Consider the following 16,611-nt stretch of genomic DNA (forward strand, 5'->3'; position numbering starts at 1 on the left):
AACTTAAGTACACAATAGAAACCTAACTCTAAAGAAACTTGCTAGGACTAATAGCAAATTATGAACACAATAAGGTAAAAGAAAAAGCACATATAAGTAGGCAACAATGAATACAAACCGAGAGCAAAATGTAGACACAAAATTCAAAATAAAACTAGGTTAAACATGCTATTTAAGGAATTTGCAACATATAAGGACTAAACACAAACTTTTAAGACAAAACAAAGATTCAAAAACAAAAATCTAATGCATATGCATGAGGTCCATCAATTTTTTTTTTTTATTGTTAATGATATCATCACCAACTAATTTATAATTTTTTATCATTCATATACTACTTCAATTCAGATTGTAATTTTCATTTTCAATAAAACTCCTCAATTAGTACACTTGCTATATTCGGTAAACGTTGAATTCCTTTGATGTCCCAATTTCACTTAACTAGTTACAGACTCGTTATTTCTCATCTAATCTAACCTACCGATTATCTAGGAGTTTGGGGTGTTTGGCAACACTAATATCCTCTAGTTACGCTGTTCTTATCAATTACCACCCTTATCACAAGTACAAGGCCCTATAAGCTCGTACATGCTTAGCCTCTTTGCGTAATAATCAATGCCATCTTATATTTATATTCAACGTAAAAATAAATAAAATTATGTGTTTTAAATAAATATCTTTTTTGGCCAAAATGATTTCCAATTTAACTAGTAAAAGAGTGGTTTTTTCTAGAACTCTCCAAGGCATCGAGTTTCACAACAAAGCTCCAATAATAATATTATTTGCACACGATTTGTATCTTATTGTTCTTCCAATAATGAAACGAGATAAATAGACGATTTGTATATTTTGTTATTTAAAAGAAATAACGTGCAAGCAATATTTTTCTATCTTGAAAATAAAAAAGGTGATGGAATGAGGTGGCAACAAAGGAGAGGCTCCATTTCACATGGGGTGTGTTAATGTTGCAACATTGAAATGAAATTGACAAGAAAGTGAGAAGTTAAAGCAATAGAGGATAAGAGACCAATAGATAACAATAGGGACAGAGTGGGAGTTGTGAACAGAGGCCTATCTATTAACATGTCCTGAGTCAAAATTGCCATTATTGATCTTTATAATATTAGTATTTACTATTTGGTTTGTTGGTTGCACTCTGTTACATTATATGACAACTTTTTATTTTCCAAGTTTTGACAAACAAATTAAAGTGACTTATTAAAGACTATTTCGACCAAGGATCACTGGGAAGAGAGCTTTATAATGGTAGACTTAATTGTGTGGCCAAAGCAGCTACAGTTAATCAGTTGCTGTTCTACATTGTCATTTGTGATGGATGAGTTCACTTTATCATTAGATAGAACTTTGAGCACTTTCCTCGGGTATTTATTTTTTATGCAATGCATTATTTACAGATTCAGCACATGTGCACATGCAGACCTTCACAGGAAGAGACAACAGCTCTCAAGCATATATATACAAACACATGCTTACAGATATACCATCAAGAAATAAAAAAGAATTAAAGCTTAGGAGTTAAATGTGAAATTTCAATGGTATATGGAGGATGTGAACATATATATAACCCCTTTTGGCTGGAGAGGCACACTGTATAATTTTCTTAAATTTTATACATAAAATAAAAAATTAATTTAATTGACTTACAGTATAAACTGCAATCTGATCATAAACTATCATTGATTTTTACAATAAGAATTTTGCATGCTACATATAAAGTGAGTGTAAAAATTGTTAAGTGGATTTGTCAATTGTGTATATATGCACTGCTAGCTCTAGTTTCTTCTAAGCTTCTTTTTCATTTGAGTTGACCAATTAGACATAAACTGGATTTCTTTGTTTGAAAGGAAATGTATTAGTTCTTTGGTTGCAAGTATCTAAGCCTAACTCAGGAGAAAGCTACTCATTTGACACATCGCCGGGCCCTTGTATATATATCCTAAACGTAGTCACAAAGCAATATATGTTTGTGCTGCATTCTACAGAATAATTTCAATCATATAATTTCCTATGATCCAAAGGGTGCCACATTTCCCTCATCTGATGCATTTGTTGATTTTTAGTTGGGTGAGGATTCGATTGTGTCTTGTCATTTTCTTCTGCTCCGAATAAAGCTTTTTTTTCCTTCAAACCCTTCTAATGTTGTGGTCCTGATGTGGCAAATCCATGTCCCTACCCCTAATGCCACCCATCACTTGGGGACAAATTGGCTTTGTGTAGGACACCGTTAAGCAAATTATAAGGGCCTAAACGGACAAGCACACATGCAGTACGACTTGCGTGGGAAAAAAAACATAATATATGTATAACCGGGATTGTTGATTATTGAGGAAATAATTTACAGGTTAATTTGTTTATTAAAAAGGCATTAAGTGGTATATTTAGAAAATTGGGAACAAGACATTCTCCCCCTAGGACAACTATAAGACAAGTCCTGTAGCATAATGTTATAGGGCCCTTATGCTTCATTGTTTTTGTTTCACACTATGGGTATCTAACATGGGGAGTTTTGGCAGTGCCCCAGTATAGAGAATACTCAATTCTTCATCTTATTTAATTAAGTATATATAATAATATAAATCTAAAAAACAAAGCAATTTCAACAAACCCTTTTACAGCCTGTACTATAAAAAATAAAAATTACAAGAAGAAGGCATCCCCAAAGCCCCAAAGCATGCAAATTGCAAAGCACTAGCTAGCCTTTTTCTTTTGTTGTAATCTAAAGCACATTTTTGAGATAGTAACAAAGCTAATGTTTGACTCTAGGATGTGTATGAATATGATATAACTTTACAGTGCACACTGCAAAGTAAGGACCAAAGGCACAAATGCAAATGGTGTTCCTTTATTCCATGGTCGTTTTCCTCTTTGTCAGAGTCCTCATCCAACCCTTTCTCACCTTGGTGCCCACGTGGCACACACCACCACCCTTCTTCCACCGAATGAGCTGGAACATGTGCCCTATCCTCCTCCGCCACCTAAGCAAGTCACGTGACTTCCCATGCTCTATCACGCTCCTGCTCTTGTCCTTCTCATGCTTCCACAACATCTTCTTCTTGTTGCACTTCTCTAGGGACACTGTGCTCTTTTCCCACGATGCCACCCCATTCTCTTCAAACTTGATTGAGATGAATGACTCTGCAAAGTTAAAGTCATTCCAGAATATCATTGTCATTCGTAGCTACCAAGACAAAACAAGAAAAGGAAAAGGAAAATTCATTGCGGAAAAAAAAAAAAAAGAACCAATTACTTTAATACTTACTATTATAAGGTTTGTTTACTTTTTGGCTTGTACTTTAATCTATCTAGTGTAGTAGTCTTCATCAGTTTCACCTAACCAAACTTCTAATTTTGGGTACACCGAAGAAGAAAACAAATCTATGTCATGTTATTATTATTATTATTATTATTATATATTTACACTAAGTTAAGGTAATACTTTTTTTTTTGTGCTGCCGACGGTTTTGATAACGTATTTGGCACATTTTTTTTTTCCACTAGAGGGAAAAATACATATATATAGCTATCAAATTCATGAACATGAATGACATTTTGCCAGATTAGTTATGTTACCCTAATTCCCCATCAAATCCAAAGAGCAAAATCTTGGAAAATAATTTTGCAGTGTCATAATGCTCTTGGCGTTTGCATCTGACAGGCATATGCCACGCCAAGAGGAAAAGAATGACACAGAAACCGAAAGGCTAGCTTCACCTCCTACTGTCTTATAGCACCATTATCGTAGCAGCTACGCTTTTTGACCTTAATTTCGTCATCATCACATAACATAATCTTCCACATGAAGACACGCAAACATGCACTGATAATTCTCCACCAATAATGAAAGCAATTCATCAACAGTCAACACCTACCCCAACCTCCATGGACATTACATTACAAGTGGAAAAATATCCCCCACTAGTACTAACAATTATAATTAACCATACCCAATTAATCAAGCAGAAAACTTTCCTCTTTATTTATAATGAAGAATAATTACAAGTACTAAACTTTAGGTGGGTATTAATTATTAGTAAGATAATTGAGGTTACCTTCTGGACTGGGAGAGACATCATCATAGTCATAGTTGTGAGATTTGCAGTGGTGGGATTCATGGCGAGTGAAGAGAGAACCGAAAGCAAAGATCTTGTGAATAGAAGAAGATGGTTTTGAAGTTTGAAGGCTGTGGGAGGAAGAAGAACGGTTGTGGTGGTGGCGACCTTGTTTTGCAGCCACTATGAGGAGCCTCTCGTTCAAGCACAAGGGACACACCCCAATAAGGAGCTGTTTGGGGTGGAAATAGCAGAATGACTTTTCTTCTCTGAATCCATTTCTATTCATGTTGTGGTGGAGTGAAGAAGAGTGGAAGAAAAGTTGAAACCGAATGTGATGGGAAACAATTTAAAAAGATGGAAGGTAATGTTGGGAATATATATGGTGGGAAAGTGAAACTAAATGGAAAATCATGAGCATGGTCCCACCATCACCACATGTATTGTGTACTTGTACATGCACGAGGGTACTCTGGTAATTTTACTATTCTTGCTGGGTCTTCGTTTTTCATGATATATCCTAGGGAAAGAGAGAGGTACTTGCAAAAGACATTCTAATACTTAAGTCAGTCCTCGGTCTCAAAGATACCAATGCTAATCAAATTAATAATTATAAAAATGTACCTTTGTTTGTTACTAGTCACACTTATTCATACTAATCTTGGTGGGCCCATATTCATATACAGACCCATAAAAAAATTTATTAACGATACGAGAAATCTTCAGTGTGATCACGCGAGGAGTTATAAATTCTTATGTTATAGATTCTTCTAAGATCCTTTCCGTAATATTTATACTATTATCTGGTATAGTACTATATATCAATCTCAACAATGTAATTTACACAGTGTTAGTGGGTTAAGGATTTATACACTACAACACATTCCAACCTTCCAAATTCCTCCTTAACCATCTTTTTCCGTTAAAGCTAAGCTTTATCACCTTCTACCTTTTAATCTTAAATACATTTCATTAATAGATATTCTCTTATGCCTCTATTTTTTAAACTTTAACCAAATCAAAAAGGTTTGTTTTTTTTTACTTTTCATAAAGTTTAAAATCTATATAACAAATCAGTCTTTTGAAATTCAAAAGTGAATTCGCTGGGACACTAATAAGCTATATATATGTTTTGAATCCTCAAATACATATATAGTTATAAATAATATTTTTTTTAACCTCTAAAATCGCTTTCAAAAGAATTTGTTTTAAATAATAATATTATGATTTATGCATTATAGTGTGAATCTAGATAGCTCTTAAATTTAAATTTTGTTAATGTTATTGCAATTTTGATATATGAAAAAAAAATTGCATGTAATTCGATTGTCGAGTTAAGATTGTTAATTTTGTTTTAGCATCCTCCAAAGGCATCGAATAAGAAAAAATTTGTTTTGCCTACTATAGGCCATATTTTTTATTTGAGGGATTTAAATTATTTGAAAAATATTATAATTTGATTTGTTATTTTTATAAATAATTATAAAACTGTCGCATATTTTTATTTTATTTTTTTATTTGTATATGAAATAACAGAAATTAAATATTAAAAAACAAGGTGAAATGAAAACTGAAAAAATCATATTTTTATTATTTCCTGTGAAAAAGGTTTGAAAATAAAAAATACGATTAAAAAAGTGTTGATTTTATGACTATTTATAAAAATCTAAAATAAAGTTTTTTTTTTTTTAATGAATCAAATATACCTTGTGGTTGAATGTCTTCTTTCTCGGGTTGTGATCAGCATTTAAAAGGAAAGCTAAAACATACACCAAACTGATGGGAGATATGAATTTTCAACTATTCCCTTGTTTTTGACCAGAATTTAACTTAAATAAACAATTTTTTGTGTACATCAAATAAATAAATAAATAAATAAATGTTTTAGAAAAACGAAAATTCGTGTATTATATCCAAAATTGAATACTACATCCCTCTCATAGACAAAGCGGTGGGTTATATGAATGCAAAATAGAGCTCAGACTCTTTCCTGAGTTGAAGTAGCTGTGACCAATAAATGAAATAATATCACCATAAATGCTCTTTCTTTGAATGATGTAACATATATGAATATGAGCAGTGATGACGAGTGCAAGCTTAGTTCAAAATTAACACTACCCTTATAATCAACTCCGAATTTTTGTACATTAAACGTCAACCATTATATTATAGTATATAAATGTTTTCAAGACTTATTTTTTATAGACATGTACAGGCAGTACAACACATTAGATATAAGTATAATTTTGTTTTTGTACTGACAATTAATCAAAATCAAATTCATTATAGAAAATTATAATTACTACTTTTGGACAAAACATTATCATATTTCACCTATTATTCATCTATCTCAATTCTCAAGTAGTTGTACTGTATTAATTCCGATAAATGATCATTTTATCCAAAAGGAATCTTCAACTATTCTGGTGGGTGTTAGTAAGTGTGCTCTCTTTTAAATATAAAAAAGTAAGAATGCATTGAGTACATAAAAACAATTGGTTACATGGCTCTAATTAATATGCCCATAAAAAATCTAAGATCCAGCTCTTAAATCAGCTTATCTACTATCTAAAGAAACATATTGGGTAATTAGTATTTTCTTTTTTTATTATTTAACTTATTCAACTTATTTTCTCTATTTTAAAATATTTAATTTAATCCTATTAAATTTATAAAAATAAATATTTAATATTATTCTTCTAATACTAACACCATTATATTGGTGAAAGAGAAAGAGAAAAACAAATTTTTTATCGTAGTTTTTGATGAGGTTATTTTATTGGTATTTGTCTGAGGGGTTATTGTTATAAGGTTATTACACGAGCATACTTCAAAATGATGAGATATTTTCATTTTGGGCCTTAGCCCTCACGATTTTGCTTTTGGTCATTACCCAAAAGACCTCTCAATCATTGAAATATGTTTGTACTATATAAGTTGTTATTTGTTGTCTTATTTAATTAATGTGAGACTTGTTTATATCCCAACAGTTTCGTCTCACAACTTAATATTACATTTAATTTTTTTTTTACAAGAAGATTACATTGTCTTTGACAAAAACCAAAACTTTTACTAAAAGAACACATATTTACATGAACCACATTCCAAAATACAAACAAGTATTCTTTAAATCTTATCTCTTAAAAAAATTTATCAAGTTTTTTTTCTTACTTCTTCGTAGTAAGTCAAACTTTACAAGTATAAAAGAAGATAATAAATGATAATCTAACAATACTTAAGAGTATTTACAAGATTCACAAAGAATAAACTTTCATATATTTTTTGGATATACCAAATGACTTGTATATTTTTTAAGCTTTGACATCTTCAGAGTGTTTTTATTCGATAAACCATACAATAGATGAAACGATTTATATTAGACAAAACTTCAATAAATCACATCAAGTGGTCTTTTACTTAGATAATAAAAACAAGCATACAAACTTGTAAGATATTAACTTCAATGCAACACATGCATTCTTATACCTTCATTATTATCATTAAAAGTATTAAATAGTCACACACATAACATTAGTTGATCTCCACCTCATTGCACTAGTGTAAAACGAATTCTATTTTAATTTGCCCTTTTTTCGTTTTCTTTTGCAAACACATTAAATTGGAACCAAGATTGTATGCAGTTAAAAGCAACTACAGGGTGGTGCAGTCATGATCCGACAGTCATTCTAATTTCTATCTCATTTGTTTATTAAATTTTCAATTATATAGTATAAAATCAAGAGTTAAGATTTTACGCAAATGAAAAACTTAACGGGGGAATGTCCATTTCCATTGAATAAGAATTGAACGTGTTAAATTTTATTTTAAATTAAAATATTCTTTAATTGAATAACTCTCCTAAAAATCTATTTAAAGGGTCGACATCTTCCAATAAATGAATGTGTTCAATCTGGGAACTGAGTAAAATTGAAAGGACAGAAGTGTAAGAATAAGAGGCGAGTAAATTACTGCCTCGTCCCAAAAAAAAACAAACTTGAAGCATTGCACCGTCCAAATCAAGACTTACTTTTGAAAATATAGAAAATTATTTTTTTATAAAAAAGAAAAAAAGAAAAAGAAAAAACAAGTAAGGGGGATTCATAGATAAGGTCAAAAATTGCGACTGCCACATGATTTGGGTATTAGAGCTTTGACAAGGTCAAACTAACTCATACGGCTTCTTGGGCTATGGCCCATCTCATTAACACCAAAGCCAGAAAACGTGTCATTTTACCATACTTTCCCCGGATAAACTTAATTTCACTATATTTTTGGTAAATTTTATTATATTGTTTGACCTTGACATGGAAAAAGTTGTGTTACCATGTGCAGAAAAATCTCACAACATATTTTTGTTAAACTAGGATAAATGTTTTGTGTTAAAGATATTGGTTAAAGAATTAAATTTTTTTAAAATAATATATTTTCACTGTAATTTTAGATGAATTGTAATCGTGATTCTTAATAGAATTTTATATTATTATCTTATTAAGTAATACCCTTAAAATACTGGGACATTAGTCAGCAATACGCTTAAACTAATATCTAATACTGATTAAGGTTACAAACTTTTATTCACTCATCCAACCAATGACACTTATTAATGAAATTAATTAATTAACATCTATAATCACTGAAAAGTAGGCAACCATTTATAAAAATGACAATTCTTGATGTTTGAACTACTGCGAACACCCAAATTTGCATTCAGTAAAGGTGCAAAGTGGGATGAGTAGAGATCAAAAGTACTCTGCAAAGCACTCGGCAAGAGAATGGATTTTCAAGACAAAGAAATGCTAGTTAAGCAAATAGTACTTGGACTAGTTATTATGTAATTTAATTCTTAAAATAGTAAGAAACATCGATTACAGTCACATATTCCTTAGAAAATAATTGTTTGAGCAAAAATTCCTTCATCCAATAATGTCTCTGTTGCAAAGATGTGAATGTGATACACACCAGTTTAGTAATTAGTATGATACATGTGACTGACAGAAGACTCAAGAAGATCGATGACCACTAAATGCACTTACTTCCTCTCTGTATCTGAATAATATTTTTTTGTTAATTATTTTATGATACTTTTACACTACTCTAAGAAATAATACAACATTGTAGTGGATAAATGATATGACCCCCTTTATGTATAGAATACATTAGGAAAAGAAAGGGGAAGGGGAAAGTATAGATAAAATGAAGAAAAGGGAAAGTAGCATTGGATGAACAATGTCCATGAAACATCCGAATGGAAACAAACAAACTAATGGTCACATGGTAAGAGAGTGTGGGGACTCTTTCTGATTTGGTTGCGTTCAAGTCATGCTCACATCATGGCCCAAACTTGAATGTGGGTCTTCTTCAGTTTTAGTATCTCATGCATTTTCAACTTGTGTTTCACATATAACTCTTCAAATACTTTGAATTAATTTCAACACGGATATTATATATATATATATAGAGAGAAACCATTTTCCATAATTAACTTTGAGTACTCGAAAGGAATATACAACTCAATCAAAACAATTGATTTACAGTTCAACCTAAAGGACTGAAGATGTAAGTTTGCAATTGCACAGCTAAATCAGAAATTTGCACTGTTTCTTAAATAAATCTTAAGCTTTCCTATAGGAAAAAAGGAACTGCTAGAATGTAGTGGAAGTGTGTTAAACTATTAATCACTGCATGCTAATTAGTTTCCCTTCAATGACATAACCAGAGTCATGGAAATTGATGTTTGAGGAAAAAGAGAAAAAAAGATAAATGAGGAATGCAATCCAAGTTGGATGAAATGTTTGAGAAACTCATTCGATTGTCATGAGGTAGTATATTTTTTTGGTAAGATGGGGGTGGCATGGTAAGGCATGTCATCTTATGGAGTGGCATAAATGTTGTTACATACACAACCCTGAAAATGTTGTTTGTTTTAGTAGTGATGACTTGACTCAAATGATATATCATCATCACTAGAAATAATATATTTATTTTAGCGTTATATATACAAATCGTAAAATAAAAAAGTATTTAAAACTTAAAATTATATATATATATATATATATTATATATATATATATATATCATGTTAAAAAGAATATTTCCTATTAAAATTAAAAGATTTTATTAATACCAAGAGTGTAAGTAGGTGGAGGTCGTACAAATATCAATCAGTCCAACTTAATCTAATTACTTTTTGACTTAGTTGAATTGGGTCATTAGTTTGATTTGAGCTCATGTTTTACTAACTCAATTTGTAGTTGGGTTAGACATGACATTGATGAGTTTCAAACCCAATCAATACAATCCAACTTGAAGTACATATAATATTAAAAATAAATTATTAATTTGGGATATGTATTACATTTTTCTCATGATAATGATAGATTTGAATATTTGAATGTGTATTTAATTTGGACATGTACATATTTAAGGGTACTTTTAATCCTCTTTTTATATCCTTACTACTTTTACTCTTTGAACTTGTACTTCAAGTATGTTGAGGGGAATGTACTTATAAAAGACATTTTGATGTTCAAGTAAAACACTTAGCCAATATAATAAATGTAATTATTCAATGAATAATGTTTTTACCTAGATGTGTTACTATTTATATTAACTATGGTGGATCCTAGTTAGATGAACTTTTGTTTGGGATTAACAATTAGGCAATATGATTCCTAACTTATGCTTTATCATGGTTAAACTTAATTATTTGTTCATTCGTTGTTGTTTAAGCAGAAAAGTTGTTTAGCATCTTTAGTTGCCTAAAAGGGTGTTAGGTATTCAAGTGTGTCAAATGACTCAACTTGAAGTGCATTCTGTTGCTGAGGATACCATGGGACCGCTTCGTTGTTACTTAATCCAAAAGGTCACTTGATGTCTTTGGCACCTAAAAGGGTGCTAGGTATTCAAGTGTGTCGGATATCAACCTAAAGTGCATTCAACTGCTAGAGGGTACCGGGGGTCTGGTTAAGTGTTTTATCATGTGATGGTCTTGATTTCCACCTACCTCAACTACATGGGTAGGCTGTTGTAGATGGCATGAGTTTCGGTTGTTGGATCGTTTTAATCGTCTTGATGTTAATTGACTTGCTAGGATGGTCATGTTTAACTCATCCATCTGATTGTCAGTTGTTGAGTTCCCGTATGATATAGGATATATATAGGATCATTTGATAACATAATTAATTTATTATTAGGCTTAAAATCAAGAAATTTATTTGTGTAGTATTCTAAACTTTTGTAAAGTGCATATTGTGGTATTTCTTTTTGGTAATAAACAATTTAGATTATGATAAATACGACTCTATATAAGATTAGAGTCAACCACCAATCTATTTAAAGATTTGGTATTTGTTAATTATTTAATTTCTACGCATATTTAAATGCCTTAATTTTTCATTGTTTTGAAAAGGAAATTAATTAGTTCAACCAATCCAATCATGAATGTAACACTCAGGTTTAGAAGGGGTCCCATAAATTTATTCTTAGATAGTGAGAGTTAGAGTAAGAAAAATTGACCCTTTTCTTCTTATACATGAGACCTTCTTCTTCCCTTCCTACTTTATGTAGTTGATTAGTGCTAGAAGTGGGTCTTTGGTGTTAGTGAAACCCATAGGACTTAAGCGAAATCCTACAAAGTACGTGGAACTTCTTTTTTCCCTTTCTCTTTGGGCCAAATTTTGGTTCTCCAAAAAGGTAAAGGAAGCTTGCATTGTGATTGTGTTATGTGCATGTTGATTTGTACCCTTCTAAATCCTTGATTTTTGTTTTGTGTTGTTGGATTCGTGGTGGCTAAGGTGAATCCTTAAATTAGTGGATGTATGTTGCTTGATTGGTTAAGTTGTGATGTATAAGTTTTGTACAGTTGTTGTATGTTACAAAATGTTGGTTGTTGGGTTGCTATGCACAGGATTTTGGGCGAAAATCAATTTTGCATAAGTATAGAACTAATGTCGTGTTGGGCATGCCTCCACCACATCGAGCACAAAGAAACCAAAGTGTTCTCCTTTCTTTACATCAACCACAAAATTGGTGGCATCGAGTATGAGAAGGGGGAATAGCCTCGGGTTGGACTAGCATTGAGCGTGATCCAAAAGGTGTCATATGTGAGGAGAGAGACTCATTTCTATCTAGGTTCATGCTAGGTGTTGAAAGGTGCGATGTTGGACATAAGTCAAGCAAAAACCTTCTGCCTCATTGGAATTGAGTGTGGGTTTTGCCATGCCTGCTGCGAAAGAATGGGACACTTTTTACCTTAATCATGTCGAGCATAAGTGCTGCAACATCGGGCGTGGTTGAGACAGAGAGCTCTCTATCTCGATGGCACTGGATGTTGTTTAAGTAGCATCGAACACGACCTACATGTCATATGTTTACTATTTTATGTTGAACTATTGATGAATATTGATGACAATGATGTATGTATAATGATATATAATGATGAATACCTATGTTGTAAGTTGATAAATGAATTGATGATGTTAAGATGTAAGTTATAGGTTGTATAACTATTAAGTTGTGAAGCTATGTGGTTGGAATACATGTCCTAATGAAGATACATAGATGTTAGAGGTGAATTATGTTATTTTAAAGTTGGTTTTCCCTTTTGGATCTATGCAAATTGATATAGAGGTAGCCGAATCATATCCTAGTTGAATAATTAATCGAGTAAAGTACGAGGTCAGAGACTCAGTCTCTAACTTAGTATTGGAGGGTTGTGTTATTTGAAGGGTAGACGGTGGACTAACCCTCAAGGTGGCTTAGTGTTGTAAGTTAATGTTGTACTAGACTCGTACCTAAATTGTTCTACCTTGACATAATACCATACTTCCTTGTTTAAATGACAAAACTTGAGAAATCAAACCAATTTTTCTATACCTAGCTCTCTTTGAGGCTTAACATTGCACTATATTTAACTTGATTGAGATAGGCCTAACGTTGTGGTTCAATAGAGTCAAGTCGCTTAAACTGTTTACCTCTATTGTAGGAGATCTCCTTAGTCGATATGTGTAATGACATATTAGTTGTTAATATTTGTATGTTGAAATGTTGAATATATTGAAGTTAATAAATGTTGACCAAGTTGTTAAGTTGTGAGTTGTACTATTGTTGATATATGCTTTTGTTGTTTTTGTTATATTATTGTATGTTATTTCTTTCATAAGCTTATCATTCTTTTCCTTGTGGTTAAAACTGTAATGACCATACTTAGCATGTGAGTAAGGTAAGATTAGATGGTTAATTAGTGTGTTGGTGTCGAGTCATGTTGGAGACGACTTGTTTTATATGACTCTTCTAGAAGAGTCATGTTTTGGAGTTCTTAGCCGACCGTTTAGAGTGTATTTGTATAGTAGTTTAAGCTATGATGTATATAATATATGTACTAAATTTTTATATGAGGTATATATTCCATATATTTTACTTTATACTTGTATAATAATTTGTTCTGTATGTTAATTTGTTTAGATGGTTCAATATTTTAGCTTTAGTTTATGGTCGACTTTTATAGTAAGAGTAACGACCTGTTCAATCACTATAATGAATCGGTCTAATAATCAATTTTACAACTTCAAAATATCAAAGCATCTAAAATCAATGAAAATTGACAAAGTACTAATTAAACTAACGTAGTAAAAAATTAATATAGAAAATTAATTCAAACAAGTATTTTAAAATTTTTAATTTTCTAAATTTAGTCTAAGATATCTTTTTTAAAAGAAACAAAATTAAATATTTAACAATTTCACGTAACTAAAATCTAGACTTCAATATATTTTAAATTCCTTCAAATATCATTTTGTTTTATTTTAGTGCCTGTAATTTTTTTTTTGTCATTTATAGATCCTAGATATTTTTTTAATGTTCTTTTTTTATCCTTATCACCAACTCTAGTTAGTTTCATATTAAAAAGGGTAACAAAATATAGAATACTAATTAAGATATTAAGGTAACAAAGAATATTTTAAATTAAGATAATTAAAATATTTTGTGTATAATTTAGTTAAATAATTTATTTATTATTTTATATAAATAGGTAATTATATACAACTTTATTTTATAAATTATTTTTATTTTTTTCAATATATCATGAACACAAATTTTTATTACAATTAATTTTATTATTTTTATTAGTATTTAATTTTTATTACATGTAATTTTATTCTTACTTTTTAATTTGTTAATTTTTAAATATTGTACTGTTTTCGGAAAGTATATTATAATTTACTTAGACTGTTTATAATGCATTTTTAATATCTTACTTTTAATGTTGTTATAAATATCAATTTATTAACTTTATTTTATAAAACAATTTGATCATTTGACAAATTTTTTTTGTTAATCATCTTTGTTTGAATCACTTTCCCTAATTACTTTCTTTATTCATAATATTTTAACTTGATATCTTATTTTAGGGGGTGTATTGATTTAGGATTTTGTAGGATTTTAAAAGACTTTATTTGAGTAAAAAAGTTCATTGGTATTCAATCAGGATTTTATGTCACTTAAAAACAATCCAGTGGTATTCAATCTGGATTTTCAAGATTTTTTAAAGAGTCTATTAAAATTCACTGGCATTTATTTGAGATTTTTTACAACTTAAAAACAATCCATTGATATTCAAAAATATAAGGATTTTAAAGGATTGTTGTGTGAGAGGGATTTTGAAGGACTTTCTAGTGTTATCTATAAATACCAGTTTCATAAAACAATCCCATCCAAACCCATCGGATTTTGAAGGATTGTTTGAAGTGATTTTTCAAGTGTTTTTTCAAGTGTTTCAAGAATTTTCAAGTGAGTTTTTCATCTTTTTTTTTCTATGCTCCTGTCTTCTCCATTTTTTCTCTACTAATAATACTACACTATTGTTCATTGCTCATATATAATATTGTAGTACTGTTCTCATCCCATTCCCCTATTTTGTGAAACTCTGATATGTAAATGATAGTGTCATTGACTTGCTCTATTTTTCTGTTTGTTCTCTTTAATTGACTTGCTTTATTTTATTCTATGTAGTTGAATTTGTTCCTTTATATAACACAAAAAAAATGCTTGAAATTTCAACTTTTAAGTGATAATTTTTTTTATAACACACGTCAAGAAAAGAAAAAGGTGAAAGATGAAATTGATATCATAATCTATATATATACATATATATATATATATATATATATATATATATATATATATATAAAAAAGATGAATTTGTTAGGGTTTCTGTGAGTAGAATGAGATGAAAATGGATCTTAGTTGGGGGAAGAACCCTCTCAGCATAAAAACTGCGAACTCTCTCATTCCCTTGAATTTGTTACTCTTATCACTTCTTTTATGACTCAACAATTATTTTTTTTTTTTACTATGAATTTTTCTTTTTATTTTTATATTGTGAAATTAAGATTTTTTTATATTTTAAAAAAAGAAAATTAACATAAGACATTGCAGTATCTAATTTTTTAGGGTTTAGAATTTATGCCTTCATTAGCTTATTTTTTAAAAATAGAAATATTGTTAAAATATTTGTTAGAATAATTTACATTTATAAATATCGTTAAAAATTATCATATAATATATAACTAAAATAATATATATATATATATATATATATATATATATATGTATGTATATTCTCTATATCTAAATACTTCCGTTTATATAAAAAAATTATATATCTAAATATTTTCTCAGTATCGAATATACTGATTTTTTTTATATATAAAATTATCTTTTGTTTCTATATTTTTGTTTTTACATTTTTTTTATAATGATTGAGATATTTGATCCATTTGGATAGCTAAGATATATTCGATCTTGTGTCAGTGTGTGATTGGTGTGCTTCTAAAAATAATAATATAATTTTATTGATTTTGTCTCTTATCCATAATTATTTATATAACTAGTTTTCAACATATATTGTTTTAGTAATTCAAATGGGAGATTCACATGGAAATAATAAAGAAAAAGGAAAAGAGAAAGAAAACTATAAAGCTTGGACCAAGGAGGATTCCGATGAATTGTTACAATTGATAGTGGATGCTATAAAAAGAGGATAGGATATTTTGGAGAATTATTATTATTATTTATCTAGACATTATTGTTTTTTTTATTATTTTTGTTTTTGACTTTTTTAAATTTGAATGTATGAAATTTTTTTTAAATCTTATCAAATGTCAAAACTCTACAAAATCCCATAGAATCCATTAAAATCCTGATTTAAAAGTCTTGTAGAATCTATTAAAATCCTGATTTTAAGTCTTGTAGAATCCTGCAAAATCTTAAAAGTCATGAAAATCTTGCAAAGTCCGTTAAAATCCGCAGAATTTTTTTTTCACTAAAAAATTCCTTTAAAATCTTAATCCAATATACCCCCTTAGACAGTTGAGTTCAGATTCACTTAAACCAATGATTTTTTAGTATAATTTTTTTATATATATTATTTTACAATTTTATAAACTTGATTTCTCTTAATTTTGTATTACATGAATATTATATAATGTTAAAAATATATATAATTAATTATCAATTTCACTATAGTTAAATTATTAAACCT

The 16,611-nt window shown here is 29.6% G+C and overlaps 1 non-coding gene across 1 annotated transcript; it reads right to left on the reverse strand.

The window, feature by feature from the left end:
• Positions 1–2,542: 2,542 nt before the first annotated feature.
• LOC109809573 (uncharacterized) lies at positions 2,543–4,434 on the reverse strand. Its single transcript, XR_014434665.1, has 2 exons — positions 4,071–4,434; positions 2,543–3,156 (listed from the first exon to the last, which is right to left on the reverse strand). It is a non-coding gene; the product is annotated as an uncharacterized LOC109809573 (transcript).
• Positions 4,435–16,611: the final 12,177 nt, after the last annotated feature.

The sequence above is a fragment of the Cajanus cajan genome, chromosome 6, assembly GCF_000230855.2.
Source record: "Cajanus cajan strain Asha chromosome 6, NIPB_CcT2T_4, whole genome shotgun sequence".
NCBI classification, from domain to species: Eukaryota; Viridiplantae; Streptophyta; class Magnoliopsida; order Fabales; family Fabaceae; genus Cajanus; species Cajanus cajan.